Source organism: Buceros rhinoceros, unplaced genomic scaffold (assembly GCF_000710305.1).
Source record: "Buceros rhinoceros silvestris isolate BGI_N320 unplaced genomic scaffold, ASM71030v1 scaffold16982, whole genome shotgun sequence".
Lineage (NCBI taxonomy): Eukaryota > Metazoa > Chordata > Aves > Bucerotiformes > Bucerotidae > Buceros > Buceros rhinoceros.
In genome coordinates this window covers 41,360-48,529 of record NW_010399624.1, presented here as the reverse complement: position 1 = coordinate 48,529, position 7,170 = coordinate 41,360, and positions in this window count along the sequence as shown.

Genomic DNA, 7,170 nt, shown 5'->3' with positions numbered 1-7,170 from the left:
GGTGCTAAGGCCGTGAAGGGACTCCCCAGCCTGCTGCTGGCCCTGTGGGATGGAGTTCCCCTCACAGAACCGGTGCTAATGCTGTGTCAGGGCTTAAACCAGCAAAGAAGTACGGGTCTAGAGGGCTTCAGAGCAATCTCTGTACAACACTGGGAAGCTAGGGAGTTACTGTTTGAAGTTTTTTCAAAAAAAGTTATTTGACATCCAAAGTAAGAAAGCCAGATGGCTCCAAGGGCCCTCTGAGGTTTGCTTTCTCTCGACTATGGTGCAGGCTGCAGTGCCAGCAGCCCTGCCTGGCCCCCGGCAGCTCCCCCTCCCAGTGACCACAGCCTCACTGGTCAGCGTGAAGACCTTCCTGCGGGGTGTCCTGTGCGGAACCACACCTGGACAACAGTGATACGATCTTCCCCGGGCCCTCTGGAGGAAGAGAGCACCTTAGTTTAACCCTGCCCGGCCAAGGGAATGCAGCTATTAGGATGCCTCCGAACCCGCAGCTTAAAATGGCCTGATGGGAGTTTGCAGGCAGAAAAACGTGCTGTTTCCTCTGTATACCTCTCCCTTGCACTGGGACCTGCATCAGGGGATATTGTGCCTCTGTTTTAGCTTGCTGAGCTGCTTCTGGATCTGGCATTGCCGGTATAATATTCTTACTGCACACTCCCAATTTCTGTCTTTCCTGGGGGACTTTCTGGTTTGTTATAGTTTGTGGTTTTCTGTTTTTTTTTTTTTTTTTTGCTAGAGCATGTGGGTCTGATTACATTGCTTTTCCCTCAAAGTATTTCTGGACAAATAAGCAGACCCGCCTTCAGATCCTGGATGAGGGTACTTTGGGGACTGGGCGGCTGGAAGGGCGTGTTTCAACCGGGAGAGCTGGGACTGCTTTCCTGTGCAGATCCCTTGCTGCCCGAGCACGGCCAGCTGACTTTCAGAACCTTTTCACAGCAACGCTGCTGCATAGGCTAAATCTGAATGCATCCCAAGAGCAGTGGCTTCGGTTCTCATCCAGGTGATGCCTGCCGGTTTTACTGTAGGTGCGAGAAATCTCTCTAGTGTGACAACAATATCCATCTCCCCCATTAGATGGAGAAGAAAAGCTAGTGCAGAGCTGCTGAAATCTGCATAGCAATGAGAAGAAGTGTTAATGCAGTAGAGCTGCTGAAATTTGCCTTTTCCTTTAGTGACACTGCTTCTCATGTCCCGGAGTACTGATGGGTGTGTGCTTTGCATCAGCCCTGAGCATTGTAGTGCAACAGCAACTTGCAGCAGAAAGTTTTTTTCTAGTTAACAAGCTGTCAGAGAAGAATAGTATCCTTGACTTAGCTTGTTTAAGCCTTGGTGTACTTAAAGCAAAACTTATTTAAATCCTGGGCTTACTTATACCAGCTTACTTTGCCTCTTTAATTTTCATGACATCAATGCCACTGTCTACTCAAATACCATTTACATCTAGAGACAGGATGTAACATACGAGTTCAGGTTTGATTTGTTTTGTTTCCTTTTTTCCATGCTAATACAATTAGGCTGAAAATAGGTGAGGGCATTTACAAAGGAAAAAATGCCTAGCAGGCATTTACAGCACTGCTGCAGGAAAATAAAAGTTAATTAATTGAGATGCATAACTTGTGTTTTGCATACAGTAACTACTAGGCACTAACTATCCTGCACCTCTCCTGATGCAATGAAGACTTCAGAGTGGATCCTAATGAATAGAAAGCTCCTTTAGACAGCTTCTTACTTGAGCTGTGGCATGGGTACTGGGGCGAGGAAGAGAAAAAGCAGCCAACCCACTTATTTTAAATGGGGAAGAAGAGGCAGGAACAGACAAACACGGATTTGCAAGTAGGAATGTCTCCTAAACTACATCACTTCTTGATGCACACTTGCAAATGCCATTATGAGAGGGAAGAGGTGGAAAGGGAGAAAGAGCAGGATGTAATTTGTTAGAGAGGCAGAGAAGGGATTTTGTTTGGAGCTCTGTACTGGTTTGTGTCTGGGAAGTGCCAGTCTGGCGGCATCTGGGTAATATCAAAATGTTGCAACCTGGAGCTGCTGTACTGCAGTGTAATGTGACTCTAGATGACTTAGTCTGGCCCATTGGAGAATGAAACAGTTGACTGTGTGTTTGAAACATATCAGTGAGCCATCATGTATGACAAGGATTGTTTGCAATGTGGTTACCTAGAGAGGGTGGTTGTCTTTATAGTGGTGAGGCTGGAAGTTCAGGAGCAATATTTGCAGGTGGCAGTGTCCTACCGGTGCTGAACTGTCTTGCTTTGATTACCACTGTAAAAGATGGGCGTGTGTCTGTGCAGTAAAGGTCATCCCACAGAGGTTAACTCTTTCTTATATTCCTAACAGCTGGGTGGTATTCATTCAGTACACAACTGCAAGCCTAGAAAAAGGGAGGCATTCATCTGGATCCTTAGTAAGTGCCAAATAAAAAAAAAGGTGGAGCCTAGAAGGAGGAGCCCAGCCTTGTGAATCATGTTTCACCGTGGCTATGCCGATGTACCTGTATTGCTAAAGGTATGGACTTTGGTACCACAGATTATTGGTGACGCTGAGTGCACGTGTCGACTTCACTGAGGGCCAGGTAAATAAAAGAGGAATGTTATATGTATGCTTATCTTTTCAATATGCCTCTCTTCAGGCATGCTTCTATCTGATTTGCAATGCCAAAGGATGTATTTGAGACAAACTAATGCAGTTTATAGTGTCAGCCAAGTGCAGGCACTCTGAAAATGCTGATGGAAGAAGAGGTGTGGCAGTTTGTGTCCCTGTGTACACCCGGAAAACATTTACTGCAGCTCCCCAGGGAGCAGGTGAGGCTGGTGTCCCTACTGGTGGGCTTTGCTGGCCCCTGGGCAGGCACTCTTCCACTGCTAGCAACCTGGAGATGTTTATAATTGGAAATGTGTGGGATTGTGCCTCTCCTGACCTCCTGGCAGAGTCAAGAGGCTGAAGTCAAGTTTGTACTAGCGGGCTTTTATGTAATAGTTTGGTAGCATAGCAGTTGCTTTTCCTGCACTCCTAAAGGCAAAACAGAGCTGTGATTCCCAGTGTTAATTCCCAGACAGCCCTCCTGGCATGCACTGTCCTGTGCTCATACTGGGTGTGCACACACCTTCCCTTCACCATTCATGCTACTGGAGAATTTTGCACATTACCTGAGCAAGAACATATTACTGACAGTGCTCTCTTGCTCGCAGTCCTCTACTCTGTGTCAAGAAAAGCAGATGGTTTTGGGCATTCTGTTTAATAGGCTCTCAAGGTTGATCACAAATGGCTTCTACCATTTTTATACAGAAAAATATTATAACTACAGTGTAAAAAATGTGCCTTATCTGGGCATGTCATGGTAAAAACTTCTATCCTAAGACTCCAGTTATTCACAAGCTAAGAAACTAGCTTCTGCATTCATAAGTAAGTGAACAAAGATGGGAAAGGGTTGTTTCTTCAAATTATGTAGCAGTCCGTCTTCCTGCCTGTCTATTTTCCCAGCCCTTTTATTTGTTTCTAAAGAGAAACCTAGATTTAATGATCTTACCCTGAAGAGCTTCCATCTCCTGCCTGATGAGGCTGAAAAATCAGACTCACACATTCTAACTAACACTAAGGCGCTTTTTTAAATTTCATCATACTACTGGTGCTCATCAACTTCAAATAATCCTGACCCCTCCTAGTTATTTGCACAATAACACTTGCAGCTTAGTTCCTTTCCATAGTCATCATTAGTCAAGCTATGTAATAAAACTATTAGTCCTTCCTATTAATTATAGACCTTCAGCTCCTGAACAGTTGGGTTTTTTAAATGTGCTTTCAACACCACCTAATTGATAAATACTTTTCTGCTGATTGGAACAGCAGAATTGCAAAGAACTTGATGCTTCTTTGAGGCAAAGCCAGCCTGGGGAATGCTAATACCTCCAACTGTTCCTCTGCTTTTCTGCTCTATTTATGCAGCCCCAAATTACTATGGTGTTATTGTTTGATTTCATAAATGGACATCATATTTATGCCTGTTTTGAATAAGAAATGCTCTCTCTGCCAAATAAAGGAACCCGAGAATTTTCTATTTTTATGGGAAACTTAAATTCTGGCTAAGTGTCTCATGATTACAAGGTACTTCTGAGCACAAACCAGCTAGAAACTGGGGCTGATCTGTCTTTTCTCTGTGAGCAGGTCTTGACAGCTCTTAAGGCAGCCCAACAGCGAGAGTACAAACCCAGACCTCTCCCTTCCCAGCAGCCAGGAACTGTAGGTGGAGGATCTTAGAGGGAGACAGGTGATCTGGGTGCCTGCAGGGGCTCAGTTGGCTCTTGGAAGCCTCTGTGAGGATAAGGAGCTGGGGAACCCTGACTTGATAGTTACAGGGATGAGGAAGATCCTGCATGGAGAAATAGCACTTTCAGTTGGAGCCCTGCATTGGACCTGCTGCTGAAAACTCCGCTTGCTGGTGGGGGTAGTAATGGTTTGTGTGGGAAAGGAGCATGCCAGGGTTGCACTCTACACTTGGTAAGGGTGCAGTCTTCCTCCCCAACCTCTTCCATCAGTCACTTACTAACAGGCTTCCAGTTAACTTTTTGAGATTTCTCTTACATTGTGTATATATACACAAGTCCACAGCTTTTCACTGTTCTTACCATGGCTCCTGCTGGTGCTTATGTGGCAAGCTGGTGGTTTGATGGCTGTTCAGTCCAGCACAGAGCAGACCCATCCTGTGCAGTGGCTGGCACCTCTGACTCAGTCTTGTCAGTTATCTTGCTGATAACTGCTGCTGGAGAAAGTAATCCAGCAGGAGGAGGAGAGGAAGGTACAGGTTCACCAGCACTGAGCTCTGTCACACATGAGCAGAAAACCCACATAATGGTGGTGTTTACTACTGCCCTGCTTCCGATGACCTGAAACAAAGCTGGGCTGGATATTCATCTTCCTCACAAGACCTCTTCCTACAGCTATGTGTTGTAATTTTTATATTGCCAGAGATGAGAAAACAAATCACTATGAGCAGATCTGGGGCTGTCCTGTATCCAAAAGCTTGTTACTCCTGTAAGGTAAGCTCAGGGGACCTGGAAGTAGCAGAGAAAGCACTGGGTGCTTTCTGGCTGCTCTCTCCTCTGGTTGTGTTTGTGTTACACCAAACCTCAAGGTGTGTAACCTGCAGGTGTGTTTGAGTTTGCAAACTAAGTTTTGTCAGGCAGATGCTAGACTTGGCTTCCTGCACTGCAGCAGCATATGTAATGCATCCGAAAGGGAATGTGCTTTGGTAACCAAGTGTTCCTTCTTGTTGTAATGCTTCTTTTTTTTTTCTTAATAGGGCAAATATCAATAAAGAGTATTCCTAGTTTATTTAGTTTGAATCACTTTTCCTAGGCTGGCTGTGTGTAATGGTTAAATATCCCTTTATATTTGTTATCCCTAAATAAATTCTGTTGTGGAGACAATATGCAGCGCCTGTGTTAGGTACGTCGTTGTTTTACATGAAAAGATTTTATCAGATCACTGATGCAGCTCTAATCTCCAGATGCTCATCAGGTGTCCTCCCTCCCTCCACACCCTGCAGCACTCTCTCAGGGAAGGGGTATGAAACATGCTCAACTGGCTGAAGGACTAATTTGAAAAGCTTCTGCTGTCTTGAATAGCTCCGAGAAGGGAAAGAAAACCCTTTTCTTTACCCTTTCTCTGCCAGCATGACTGTCTTCAGGTGGTGGTGGTTGGAGTTTGGGCCAAGATCTGGCTGCTGAAGTACAGCACTGAGTGGCTGCTGTATTTCACTTCTGATGCCAGAATAGGGGAGAAAGAAATGAGTTCAGACTGATCTGATGAAAACAGCTGTAAAACAGTGCTTTGCTTTGAGAGTAAATTGATCTACATAGTAGAGGTGTCTGAGACAGTTTTACTGCATTTTCTGTCTCGAATTACTAGTTTTTACTCGATGCAAAAGGTGGAGGATTTTAACTCTTTAGGGAAAGGTTCTCTGTCTCACTGTCTTCCTTTTAGTTCTTGCACAGAAAGAACGGAGTCTATATTGAAAGCAAGGTATCTCTGGAGTTCCTTCAGCTGTGTGGGAACAGTCAGCTCTGACAAAAGAGGGGTTTTTTTTTTGAAAGATCTTCCGACCTGGATATCTCTACTCTCTTTATTCCTACATTAGAGGGAGCTCGGGATCTGGCCCAACCTCTGAATGTGTGGAAGTAGAAACCCATGTCAATGTGGGAAGTGAGCTGTGATGACAGCTGACTGGAAAACAAAGCTATAGCTATAAGGTTTAGTCCGTGTGGGCTGGTATCCTGCCTCCAGGGCAGGAACACCTTTGCTTGTTGTTTGCATTGGGCTCACCTGAAATCCTGCTTGGTTTCTAGAGAACAGGGTCTGGCCATAATGAGGGCCTTTTCACAAGTTCTTGTGGCTGTGACAGGGGAATTGCTGGATTTTTTTCTGGGAGGTTTTCTTACTTTTGTTGCCCTGACCTGTGGTGGGTGAGATCTGGCTGCTGGTGCTGCTTTGCTGGGATAAGGTCACTTGCTTCATGCCTGAGCCTCTCCAGCCTGCAGTTGCTTGATTCTAAGAACCTGCACCACCCCCTCCCATCAAATATCAAAGGATTCACAGAATCACTTGGTTGGAAGAGACCTTTAAGTTCAAGTTCAGCTGTTCACCCTGCACTGCCAGAGTCCCTAAACCATGTCCCCCAGTGCCACATCTACACATCTTTTAAACATTTCCAGGGATGGGAACTCTCTGGGCAACCTGCTCAAATGCTCAACAACCCTTTCTGTAAAGAAATTTTTCCTGATGTCCAACTTAAACCTCGCCTGGTGTACTGTGAGGCTGTTTCCTCTCATCCTGTCACTTGTTATGGTGGAGAACAGACTGACCCCCGCCTTTCTACAACCTCCTTTCAGGTAGTTATAGAGAGTGATGAGGTCTTCCCTCAACCTCAATTTTCTCCTGGCTAAACAACCCCAGTTCCCTCAGCTGCTCCTCCTAAGACTTGCTGTCTAAACCCTTCACCAGCTTTGTTGCCCTTTCAAAGAGGACTGTTCCACTGTACCTCAGATTCTGCTTTTTCTCCTCTACCTGCTACATTTTAGCTTTTCTAAATTTTTTTCAGCTGTGAATAGGTAACTTTCAAGAGCTTTCTCTTGTCATGTTTTATTTCAGCTCTTC